Source organism: Carassius carassius, chromosome 38, assembly GCF_963082965.1.
Source record: "Carassius carassius chromosome 38, fCarCar2.1, whole genome shotgun sequence".
Taxonomy (NCBI): Eukaryota; Metazoa; Chordata; class Actinopteri; order Cypriniformes; family Cyprinidae; genus Carassius; species Carassius carassius.
In genome coordinates, this window is record NC_081792.1 from 1373827 (window position 1) to 1387121 (window position 13295).

At 39.3% G+C, this 13295-nt stretch overlaps 3 non-coding genes across 3 annotated transcripts; 1 reads left to right on the plus strand and 2 right to left on the minus strand.

Moving 5' to 3' along the window:
- The first annotated feature begins 5934 nt into the window (after positions 1–5934).
- trnae-uuc (transfer RNA glutamic acid (anticodon UUC)) lies at positions 5935–6006 on the plus strand. Its single transcript has one exon. It is a non-coding gene; the product is annotated as a tRNA-Glu (tRNA).
- Positions 6007–11074: 5068 nt separating this feature from the next.
- On the minus strand, positions 11075–11146 carry trnae-cuc (transfer RNA glutamic acid (anticodon CUC)). The gene has a single exon. It is a non-coding gene; the product is annotated as a tRNA-Glu (tRNA).
- A 1744-nt stretch (positions 11147–12890) lies between these two features.
- Positions 12891–12962, minus strand: trnac-gca (transfer RNA cysteine (anticodon GCA)). Its single transcript has one exon. It is a non-coding gene; the product is annotated as a tRNA-Cys (tRNA).
- Positions 12963–13295: the final 333 nt, after the last annotated feature.

Consider the following 13295-nt stretch of genomic DNA (forward strand, 5'->3'; position numbering starts at 1 on the left):
TTTTGCTGGCTTATCATCCCATAAAAACTTTAAAATATAAGTTCTTATTCTTTTGTACGCCCATGCTGGCAGACTAACCACACTTAAAATATACCACATCTTAGACAGGAATAAAGAATTTAGAACTAATACTTTCCCTTTTAAAAACAATTCTCTTTGTTTCCAAAAATTAAGTCTTTTTTCCATTTTACCTATAACCTCCTCCCAAATCAGGTCTCTTGTTTTCATTTCATCTTTCCCAAGTATAACTCCTAAAATCTTTAATTGGTTCTTCTGCTCTTTAAATTCCCATTGTCTTTCTAAAGTATCCACCCTCCCTATCCTCATATATTCAGTCTTTTCTTTATTGACTTTAGCTCCTGTTCCGCTACAATATTTTTCAAAAATTAACATTGCTTTTTCGATACTCTTTAAATCCTTTAAAAACAAAGTCGTGTCATCTGCATATTGGAAATTTTTTTGTTGCATTTCATCATTTTCAACTAAAATTCCTTGTATTTGTTGTTCTTTATTTATTGCTATTCCTAATGGTTCAGCAACTAAAGTATAAAGTAATGGCGATAATGGACAGCCCTGCCTTATAGACCTCGAAATTTCAATATAATCAGTTAAAAACCCATTTACTTTAATACAACTTAAAATGTCAGTATAGAAACATTTCATCCATGTTATAAAATTCCTCCCAAATCCAAATTTTTCAATTAAGTCAATCAAATTTTTATGCTCTACTCTGTCGAAAGCCTTTTCCAAATCTATGCTAATTAAATACCCTCCTTCACCTTTTTCTTTCATATACCACATTAAGTCTCTAATATTTGTTACTATGTCTGTTATATCTCTATTTAAAACACCATATGCCTGAATTGTTGTTATAATGTTTGGAATCACTTTTTTCAGTCTATTTGCCATGATCTTAGCCAAAATCTTATAGTCAGTATTTAGCATACTCAAAGGTCTGTAATTTTTAAGATGATCTTTATCTCCTTTATTCTTATAGATCATTTTTATCATTCCTGTCTTCATGCTTTCACTCATTTGTTTCCGCTTAAAAATATCAGTAAATAAATTGTGCAGAATTGGTATTAAAACATTTTTAAAAACCTTGTAAAACTCAGATGTTAAGCCATCTAGTCCTGGACTTTTCCCATTCTTCAAATGGTCTATAACCTCTTCAATTTCCTCTTCATTTATATCCTTATCACACATTCTTTTATCTTCTTCATTTACTTGCACTTGAATTTGATTCAATAAAAACTCTTCATCTTTCACATTTATATAATCTTTTTTAAATAAGGTAGTATAAAAATCCTTCACTTCTTTTAAAATACATTGTTTTTCCTTCACAACTTTCCCATCTTTTAATATACTTTTGATCAATTCTGCATGTTTTCTTGTTTTCTCAAACTCAAAAAAGAATTTTGTACTTCTTTCTCCCTCTACTGTATTTTTCGCTCTGCTTCTAATTTTAGCTCCCCTGCACTTTTCCTCCTCTATTTTCTTAAATTGTTCTTCTAAAAACACTATTTTTGTCACATCCATCTTTCCTTCTGACATCTTTTTCATTTCTTCTTCCCATTCCTTATTTAAAAATCTTTCTTTACTTTTCTTTGCCCTTTGCATTCTTTTTGAATATTCAATGGATATTTTTTTCATAGCTTTTTTCAAATTATCCCACCACAAGCTTTTTTCTTCATCATATAGAATATTGTTTATATTATTTATTATGACATTTTCTATTTCCATTTTGTAAGACTCGTTTTTTAAAAGTTCAGCATTGAAAACCCACACCCCTGGACCTCTCTCTACTCCACTAAAATCAATTATTACATTTAAAAAATCATGATCACTTTCACTGAACCTTTTATAAAATACTTTTGATATGAATAGTTCCAACTGTCTGTTACATAAAACCAAATCAAGTCTACTTTGCTTTAATACTGTGTTCACAATTTGCCTTCTGGAATATTCTCTTTTTACTCTGTTTCTTTCCCGCCATATATCTAAAAATTTGTGTTTTTCCATCATTTTCTTTAATTCAGTTCTCCCCACATCTGCTCTATATACCATATAATCCTCCACATCAATTCTTTCCAAAATAGTATTAAAAGCCCCAATTAAAATCCCTTTTGTATAACCATCTATTAAAACACTTAATTCTTTAAAAAAGATGACTCTTTCTAAACGGTCATTTGGTGCATGAATTGTTCATATCGTTAATTCTTCTTCTTTGCTTTTGATTTTAACTACCAACAATCTTCCTACATTATCTGTGAACATTTCTGTTGCTTTTTCTGTCACTCCCCTTCTAATTAAAATTGCTACTCCTTTTTTCCTGTTTGGGTCATTATTGTAAAAATATTCTCCATCCCATATTTTCTTAAAACCATTAACAATGTCTTCATTCCATCCAGTTTCTTGTATACATATTATATCACTCTTCTTTGTTAAATAGAGTACATTTTCAAATTTAGTCCTAGTTGACAATCCTCTTGCATTGATTGAAACTAGTTTCAACTGACTCATAAACAAAAGAAGAAAAATATAAATGCAAAACAAAACCCACATCACTTTTGTTCAGTCTCTCTCAAATCAACATCTTTTAAAGCAATTATCCCAACTTTCTTCTTTTTTTTTCTTTAGATTCTCTTCTTATTCTTTGTCTTTCCAAGACCTTTTCAATGTTTATTTGTCCTGATGTTTTCCCTTTAGTCCCCCTGCTCAAAAACTTTTCTTTCCACAAATCTTTTCTTTTTTTTCTCCCCAATGTCGCTTACCTCTTCCGGGATTGTACTATCCTTTGTTCCATTATTATCTTCTTTATTTTCCATCACATCCTGCTTCACATTTTTCACAAATAGTTGTAGTCCAGTCATCACTTTTTCTTCTCCATCCTGCTCATTCTCACTTGTTTCCTCTTCTTCTTCTTCTTCTTCTCCTTCACTGCTCAGTACATCCTTTGTTAATCCACTTGATTTTTGTGATGTTTTTTCTTTCTCAGCCTCCTCCAAATACTCCACTTCATTATGCATCTCCATTTCCATTTCCTCATGTTCCTCTTCATCTGTTTCACATGCGCACGTTGGCAATGCCTTTCTGCAGCCTTGGCACCGCAGGGCTGTGCAGTCCCGCGCATAATGCCCCTGCTCCAGGCATTCTCTGCATGTTAGTTGAGGGCAGTCTTTCTTTTCATGTTCAGCACTTGAACATAGTCGGTGTGATGGCCGAGGACGTGGCCACACCAAAGGGGCAGTAACTGAGAACCCATGCACACATGCATCCCTCTTTCTGGGTTGTTTACACAATTATTTTAGATTATGTTTAGTATTTCATGACACATTTGTTACAGATACCTTGGTTACAGATCACGCTATTCGCATATTTCATAATAATGACAGACACAGATTTAGTTTACGTTCATTGTTTTATTTTCAAATTTGTTTTCTGCCATAAATTTCTAGTTTGGGTGCACACTTTCTAGTTGTTACTGGCATGTTAACATTTATTTCTTTTGAGTTTAAGTTCTTACGTGGAAAGAGTGGAGGGTTGGTGCTGTCTGGGACGTAGCGCTTTGGTGGAGGTCCGTTCCAATAAAGGACCGGCTGGCGTCAGTGGCTGCCATTTTGTTCTGTTGGATTAAACCATGTTGCTAATTAGCTGGGGGTGCCAGATTAATTATATCTGTTTATTTGGTTATTATAATTCTATGTATATTTTGTTGAGTATGATTCTTTGGCTATATTACTTTGTGGATGACCCATTTATTCATGTTTCTGGGTTTATTACTTTATTTATTTGAATTGTGTTAAGTAATGTTGGTGTTATTCCCTGTGTATGTGTAATGGACTAGTCCTTTGTGTATATAAGTTCCCCATGTGTGTCATTTGAGAGGTCATGTTTTTCTTTTTGTCTAGTTTGGTTTTGATTACTGTTAAGTTTGGTTCTGTTCAGTTGACCCTGTTTTTGGGCCTAGACCTGACTTTATTTTGTTCAGTTTTCAAGTAATTTAATTTGTAATTTTGTTTGGCATTTAATAAATCATTTTCTTGTTTTTGGAAATCCTGCATTCTTTGCCCTTGACTGCTTGGTCCCTCACAGTCGGCATATTTTTACTTGCTGATCATGAATGACTCTAAAAAACTGTGTTCCTTCCTCTGTTTCAAAACTGGTGTTATATGGAAGTGACACCACTTCCTTAGGGAATTTGACTCGAATAAATCTAGTTCCATCTGCCATCATTGTCCCAACGGCAGTATCTGTGTAACTCCCCAGCTTTGCAGTTTTTGTAGTACATCCTTGTCATTGATATAATTTGGCAAACGTAAAAAAGAAACCACCCTCTCCATTTCACAAAGTTTGCTTATTTTACACATTTGTCCGTTCAATAGTAATCCATTCGATAAATTGTCACAGTCTAGTTGATTCTCCATTGTAAGCTCATACTCAAAGTCATTTTTTTTCCTTAGTCCATATAGTTTACCTTTTCCAGTAATGTCCTCAATAGCTTTAATTATCATCATGGCAGTTAGTTTTTCTGGATTTTCCACAGTCATTGTCAATGTTGTTTCTTTCTTGTATTCTCTCTGATATTTCATTTTGTCTTTTAATCTATTTATCATTTCATTTCTGCGACTTTCTTCTTGTCTCTTTTCTCCGTTTGTATCAAACTTTTCTTTACCTTGTGAAGTTGGTTGCTGTTCAGTGCGACCTTTCTCCATTTCAGCTCCATTTCTTTTCCTTCTCGATACAACAGTTGCCCATGTTTCATTGTAATCCTTTCCATCGTTTTTCATAATCCATTTTTTCAAAGTAGTGTCTCCTTCAAAATCATTGTTCTTTTCCTCAAAAACCTTGTCCAGATCTGATCCATTAGCCATTGTTTCCATCCTTGTTAGCTTAGCTAAATAGCTTAGCCAAAAAAAAAAAAAAAAAAAAAACAAAGTAGCTCGACCACAGACAGTTTAAAACTGCCCGGGATTAAAAAGACTTTAACAAAAACAAAATACTTCAAACGGTTGCAATGTTAAAGCTGGCCAGTTCCCATATGGTCTAGCAGTTAGGATTCCTGGATTTCTCCCATGCAGCCAGGGGTCGACTCCCGTGATGGGAAAGCTTGATCTTTTTTGCTTCTCTCCTCAAAAAGCCAGCACATCTTCCTGCACCAGAAGTGACTTTTTGGACAGCAGTAGAGCTACAGAACCCTGATAGATTGAGGTTCTGATGTCTATGGGGAGTCGCGTAACATGCTTCGGTATTGCCATTCATCACACAAGCACTCCGACAAGCTCGGCGATTAAAGGGGAAATAAACAGCAGGCTGGCAGCCAGTTGATTTTCGAATGAACAATTTCATCGCTACTCTGTAACTGCTTCATTACTTTGAAGCGTGTAATGCCATGTTTTTTGATGTCACAGGCTTGCCATTTTGAAGCCTTATCACTAATTGCCACCTTGACATTGAGAATAAATTGTAATCTGCATTAAACTGAACGAGCGAATAATCAGCAACTTTGTGGATAAAAAATTGGTCTCACTTTCATTATTAACCTCACAATATGTCAATTTTGTACCTTGACAGACCGATGATAGGCAGATTTTCATCTAGATAACGGTTGCAATGTGTGTTTTCAGATGTATGACACAAGTATTTTCACGTGGACAAGAGCTTAATTACCAGTTCAAGGTATCAATTCAGCAATCACAGGAATCTGCCCAAAAAAAACTGAACCCCCGGGGTGAGTAAAAAAAACCCGATCCCTTGAATGCATACAACACTATATAATTCAGAAAACCGTCCTTTTGGATAATTATTGTTTTGCCAAAGTATTATCACATTGTTACAGTCGCAGACCTAAAGCAACAGGCCACTACAAGATCCTGCGCCCACACTGACCACATGTATGGAAAGTGCGCCAATGGCCATTTTAAGGTGTCCAAATCCCATATGGTCTAGCGGTTAGGATTCCTGGTTTTCACCCAGACGGCCCGGGTTCGACTCCTGGTATGGGAACGCATGCTCCTTTTTGCTTCCCTCCTAAAAAAAATCCAGCACATCTTCCTGAACCAGATGTCGAGGTTCTGTCTAACACTTTGCCCCTTCGATAGCTCAGCTGGTAGAGTGGAGGACTGTAGGTTGGAGTGTTGGCAAACCTTAGCTTGCCGGCTCGAAGGAGGTCTTTTTTTCAAGTGCTCACCATTTTTTTTTGGTTTGGAGCTGGCTTTCTCGCAGCTGTTAGCAGAGCTTGAATTCGCAGTCCACAATTGGAAGCCAAAAGAGCTTTCACTGACCAGGACTCGAACCCAGGACACGGCGGTGAGAGCGCAGAATCCTAACCACTAGACCGCCAGGGAGGGGCTGGTGGACTGGTGGGCTGGTTGGCTTACCTCCTGATAACAAGGTGAGAATAAGCAGACAGCAATGCTTGCCACTGTCTCATCTAAAATTAACAACTCTGTAGCAATCAGGGGTCTTTACTATTGGTGGGCCAGTGGCGCAATGGATAATGCGTCCGACTTCGGATCAGGGGTCTCATTTATAAAACTATGCGTAGGATCTTTACTAAAAGTTTACGTGCGCCCAAAAGCCAAAAAATGGCGTACGCCAAAAAATATTCCGATTTATAAAACCGTGCGTACGCACACCTGTAAGCAATGTTCCCTTTATAAATCACAGATCACCCGCAGATGTGCGTACGTGAACCAGCCTCATATCCCGCCCTGTACACGCCCATTTTTAACCATAAATAGTCAATGCAAATCACCTCATGATTGCTGATCAGCATGTAAATGAGAGTGGAATCCCATATATACCTGGAAAACTGGCATGCGACCCGCCAATTAATTAATCCAAGAAAGTGAAAACGTGCATTTCTGTTAGCCTAATTTTAATAATGGCGACAGGTGAGAAAAGAGGAAAAAAACGTAATTTCTCAGATACTGAGATTAAAACACTTGTAGGGGAGGTGGAGGCTCGGAAAACTGTGTTATTTGGTGGCCACAGCAGTGGGGTCACTAATAAAAAGAAGCAGTGCGAGTGGCAAAGTATTGCTTCTGCCGTCAATTGTGTCAGTGGGACAGAACGGACAGTTGCAGAATTAAAGAAAAAATGGTCCGACCTGAAGGTATACAATTTTTTTTTTTACCAACATATTACATTTGTGTTTTATTAGGCTATATACCTATATAAATAGCAATATTGATTTTCAAAAAGTTTTATTTACATGTGCTTACAGTATGCAAAATATGTGAAATAAAGATTCTCATTCATTCAAGGTGGAGGCAAAGAGAAAACTGTCCTCCTACTGCCAGAGCGTGGCTGCAACTGGTGGGGGCCCATGTACAGCTGATCTCACATCAGTGGACAGCAAAATCGCGGCTATAATTGGGGAGGTCAGCGTGTGTGGTATTGTGTCGGAAAAGGAGGGAGACACTGACGTGACTGAAACCACAGAGGAGCAAGGTTAAACCGATTTTTAATCATTAACGCTGTACATTTGAGTGTGTGGGGTGATAAATGGATAAATGTTGCCAATTGTTTGTCCTCCAGTCCTTCCGGAGTCTGAAGCTGTAAATGAACAGGAGGTTCAGGGTGAGGGGTTCTCAGATGCAGATGCACAGCGTCCGGCTCAAAGCAGTGCCCCTTCTGCGTCTGGCACATCCAAAAGTGGTCGGGTACTCACTGACGCAGTCCTGCAGTTACAGCGAGAGACAATAAACGCTGTCAACAGGGTTGCAGATGAGCTATGGCAGATGAGAGAAGTGATGCAAGAAATTGCACAATCATTAAAAGATGCAGTTAAAACATGAACCTTGAGTTTTGTCTTTCTTTACAAACGCCGCATGACATCCTCACGGATTCTTGCACCTCGTTGATATCCCTCTTGTCCGCCAGGGGGCTGTGGCTCGGGGTCGTAATGCTGGGGTAGAGGGAGATCAGGAGGGAGAGGAATACCGTTTCTCAGTGCTATATTGTGCAAAACACCACACGCCCTGACAATCTTGCACACTTTTGCTGGATGGTATAAAAGTCTGCCACCCGAGGCATCCAGAGCACGCCATCTGCATTTCAGGATGCCGATGGCACGCTCCACAACTGCGCGGGCACGAGAGTGGACCTCGTTATAATGAGTTTCCTCTGCGCTCTGCGGGTTTAAAAATGGGGTGAGGAGCCAGCGTCTCAGGGGGTAGCCACTGTCGCCTGCAGGTTATAATTATATTAAAAACAAAATTGTTACAGTTTCTACTTTTTAATATTGTTAAACTCACCAAGAAGCCAGCCATCACGTACTGCGCCTGCATTTAGTCTGTTCCCTACACTGCTATGTGTCAAGATAAAGGAATCATGTGTTGAACCAGGCCAGCGTGCCACAATATTTGTGAGGGTCATGTTGGAGTCACATATGATTTGCACATTAATAGAATGCACATGCTTTCTATTAACATAAGCAAATTCATTTTCAGATGGTGCCCTTATAGCAACATGAGTGCAGTCAATTGCGCCGATTACATTTGGGAAACCAGACATTGCTGCAAATTGCGTTTTAATTTCGGCCTGTTCTCGCACAGTGTAGGGGAACCTGATGTATCGACTAACCATATTAAGTATACCATTTAAAACGACAGATATTATGGCACTCAGGGACGGCTGTGATATACCAGACCTATAGGGTGAGATGATAGATTCCAATAGAATTATTTCATATACAAAAAGGTCTTAGAGACAAATTTGAGGATTACTTATAGTTTTTTTATATTATTAATTTACCTGTCTGCCAATTCCCGCTGGAAACAGCCGGTTGCCAAGAACCCCAGAGTGGTGAGGACTTGTATTTGGACTGGGATGGCATGGTTCCGGCGTGTTGCCCTCTCTAATACTGGAACCAATTCAGCACATAGATCCAAGAGCACAGCTCTAGGGAATCTAAATCGGCTTATTAGCCAGTCATCATCATGGGCCAGGAAATCATCATGGTCCCTGAAAACTCGTTCTCTCCTTATTCTGCCATTAGCGTAATCCTCCAACAGTGCCAGGAGTGCCATCATGAAGCATTACATACCCGGGTCACCGGAGAATTTATATGTTTCTAGCAAATAGACTGATCGTTAACACCTTGACAAAATCACTTAATTAATTTGTGGGCGAAAATTTAAGACGAAAATGTTATAGTGAACACATGCTTCTTGACGGTTTTGTAATGAACACCGTAATAGTTAGGACCGATGATGAGTAGCGATTGTGCTTCATGACTGTATTTGCAGACTTTGACATTTTATGATATAGGCTATGTACATTAAGGAAAATATTTCCTTTTTACACTGTGTTCTGCAGTTCTCTAATAAAAGGGTATTTCATGCTATTCTGTAGGCTATCACATGTATCGCGCCATGTCCTCCTGTGCTCCCGTTGTGGACAATGTGACTGTAAGGCAGCGCTGATTATTATTTTATTTTACTTTTAATACATTTTGAATTACGTTTGGATTTTACTAGATGTATATAGCCTAAAACAATCGGCACAAATAACACTGTTGGATTTAATCTTCATGATAATGTGGATATAACGTATGAAATGGAGTGAAAATTAAATGTCATTCATTCTTATAATCGTTCTTCTCACATTTATTTTCTACAATCTAACTTCAGTTCACGACCTCACCATCGGTGTCGCCAATTCCCTTTGTCTCCAGAATGTGCGTACGCACGGCTCAAAGTTTGCTTAAAGGTGCGCACATTCTCCCGTCAAGTTTGTTTTTTATAGATCACAACCTTTGCGTGGGAACTGGCGTACGTACGTTTCCAGCCCCGTTTTGTGCGTACGCACGCTTTATAAATGAGGCCCCAGAAGATTTTAGGTTCGACTCCTGGCTGGCTCGCTCTGTGCTTGTTTTTCTCCAGCTTATTTTGTTGTTGTGTTTTTTTTTCTTCTCCAAAATCCAGAAGAAAAGGCAAATCTTCAGGCATTCTTCTTTTTTTCCAAAAAAGACATATTCTGCACACCCTTTCCGATGTCTAGGGAAGACACGGACATGCTTCGGTATTGTCATTCGTCTCACAAGCACTCCGACAAGCTCGGCGATTAAGGGGGAAATAAACTGCAGGCTGGCAGCCAGTTGATTTTCGAATGAACAATTTCATCGCTACTCTGTAACTGCTTCATTACTTTGAAGGGTGTAATGCCATGTTGTTTTGATGTCACGGCCTTGCCATTTTGAAGCCTTATCACTAATTGCCACCTGGACATTGAGAATAAATTGTAATCTGCATTAAACTGAACGAGCGAATAATCAGCAACTTTGCGGATTCAAAATTGGTCTCACTTTCATTATTAACCTCACAATATGTCAATTTTGTACTTTGACAGACCGATGATAGTCAGATTTTCATCTAGATAACGGTTGCAATGTGTGTTTTCAGATGCATGACACAAGTATTTTCATCTGGACAAGAGCTTAATTACCAGTTCAAGGTATCAATTCAGCAATCACAGGAATCTGCCCAAAAAAACTGATCTCCCGGGGTGAGTAAAAAAAAACAGATCCCTTGAATGCATACAACACTATATAATTCAGAAAACCGTCCTTTTGGATAATTCTTGTTTTGCCAAATTATTATCACATTGTTACAGTCGCAGACCTAAAGCAACAGGCCACTACAAGATCCTGCGCCCACACTGACCACATGTATGGAAAGTGCGCCAATGGCCAGTTTAAGGTGTCCAAGTCCCATATGGTCTAGTGGTTAGGATTCCTGGTTTTCACCCAGGCGGCCTGGGTTCTACTCCCGGTACAGGAACACATGCTTCTTTTTGCTTAGAGGATGTTGCCCTCCTCAAAAATCCAGCACATCTTCCTGCACGAGATGTCGAGGTTCTGTCTAACACTTTGCCCCTTCGATAGCTCAGCTGGTAGAGAGGAGGACTGTAGGTTGGAGTGTTGGCAATGCTTAGGTCGCTGTTTCGACTCCGGTTTGAAGGATGTCTTTTTTTCAAGTGCTCACCATTTTTTTGGTTTGGAGCTGGCTTTCTCGCAGCTGTTAGCAGAGCTTGAATTCGCAGTCCACAATTGGAAGCCAAAAGAGCTTTCCCTGACCGGGAATCGAACCCGGACCGCGGCGGTGAGAGCGCCGAATCCTAACCAATAGACCACCAGGGAGGGGCTGGTGGGTTGGTGGGCTGGTAGGCTTACCTCCTTATAACAAGGTGAGAATAAACAGACAGCTATTCTTGCCACTGTCACATCTAAAACCAACAACTCTGTAGCAATCGGGAGTCTCTACTATCGGTGGGCCAGTGGCGCAATGGATAACGTGTCTGACTACGAATCAGAAGATTCGACTCCTGGCTGGCTCGCTCTGTGCTTGTTTTTCTCCGGCTTATTTTGTTGTTGTGTTTTTTTTTCTTCTCCAAAATCTAGAAGAAAAGGCAAATCTCCAGGCATTCTTCTTTTTTTCCAAAAAAGACATATTCTGCACACCCATTCCGATGTCTAGGGGAGACACGGACATGCTTCGCTATTGCCATTTGTATGTCAATTTTGGACCTTGACAGACCGACGATAGACAGTTTTTCATCTAGATAACAGTTGCAATGTGTGTTTTCAGATGTATGACACAAGTATTTTCACCTGGACAAGAGCTTAATTACCAGTTCAATGTATCAATTCAGCAATCACAGGACTCTTAGATCCCTTGAATGCATACAACACTATATAATTCAGAAAACCGTCCTTTTGGATAATTCTTGTTTTGCCAAATTATTATCACATTGTTACAGTCGCGGACCTAAAGCAACAGGCCACTACAAGATCCTGCGCCCACACTGACCACATGTATGGAAAGTGCGCCACTGGCCAGTTTAAGGTGTCCAAATCCCATATGGTCTAGCGGTTTGGATTCCTAATTTTCACCCAGGCGGCCCGGGTTTATGGATATGACAAGCATGCCTAATACCAAAAAGATCCCCTCGAGAGGATGTGCCACTGAGTTACAATCACATAGAATCTTTCTATATAGATATGTTTGCACTTATTCCTAATCTGCCAAATCAATAAGCAGCCCTCGGATTTGCTCTACCACTGAGCTATACCCCCACAGATTCCCTGGATCATAACCACACACAAGATGACACACTCACTTTTGAATAAAGTTTTTGGATATGACAAGCATGCCAGATACAAAAAAGAGAGGATGTGCCACTGATTTATAATCACATACAGAATCTTTCTATATAGATATGTTTGCACTTATTCCTAATCTGCAAAAACCGGGGACCAACCAAAGATTAAGTTAGATCCTTCGATTCAACAATATCAAACATTGACTCCTTCACTGTAAACTCAGGTCTTTGGTTACTCCAAATCAGAATCAGCAACTCTACAACTCAAAACCTCCAAATAAGACAAGTCCAAAGGGGACACCCAGATTTGAACTGTGGACGACTTGATTAAAGAACCACTTTGAAATCATGTCGTTGATTATGTCAAGCAAGCCAGATCCAAAGCGTAGACCTATTGATCTGCAGACAATTGCTCTGTTGTTGAGCTATAACCCCGTACTGCATGAGCACAAACCTCAAAAATGAATTTATGTCAAGGATTTGTTTATTCCTAATATGCAAAGCCCAAATTAGGCTCATGGAATGAACCTGGGACCTCTTGATCTGCAATCAAATGCCGTTCCATTGAGATATAACCCTGTACAGTATGAGCACAAAAAAGGCAGGAAGATATGACTACACATATTCCTAACATGCCCAATCCAAAGGGGGCATCCGGATTTGAACCGGGGACCTCTTGATCTGCAATCAAACGCCGTGCCATTGAGATATAACCCCGTACAGTATGAGCACAAAAATGCAGAAAGATATGACAACACATATTCCTAACCTGCCAAATCCAAAGGGGGCACCCGGATTTGAACCGGGGACCTCTTGATCTGCAGTCAAATGCTCTACCACTGAGCTATACCCCCACAGACGCCATAAATCATAACCTCACACAAGATGACAGACTCAATTTTGAATAAAGTTTTTGAATATGACAAGCATGCCAGATACAAAAAAGAACCTCTCGAGAAGATGTGCCACTGAGTTACAATCACATACAGAATCTTTCTATATAGATATGTTTGCACTTCTGCGGCTTATTTTGTTGTTGTGTTTTTTTTTTCTTCTCCAAAATCCAGAAGAAAAGGCAAATCTTCAGGCATTCTTCTTTTTTAAAAAAAAAAGACATTCTGCACACCCTTTCCGATGTCTAGGGAAGACACGGACATGCTTCGGTATTGCCATTCGTCTCACAAGCA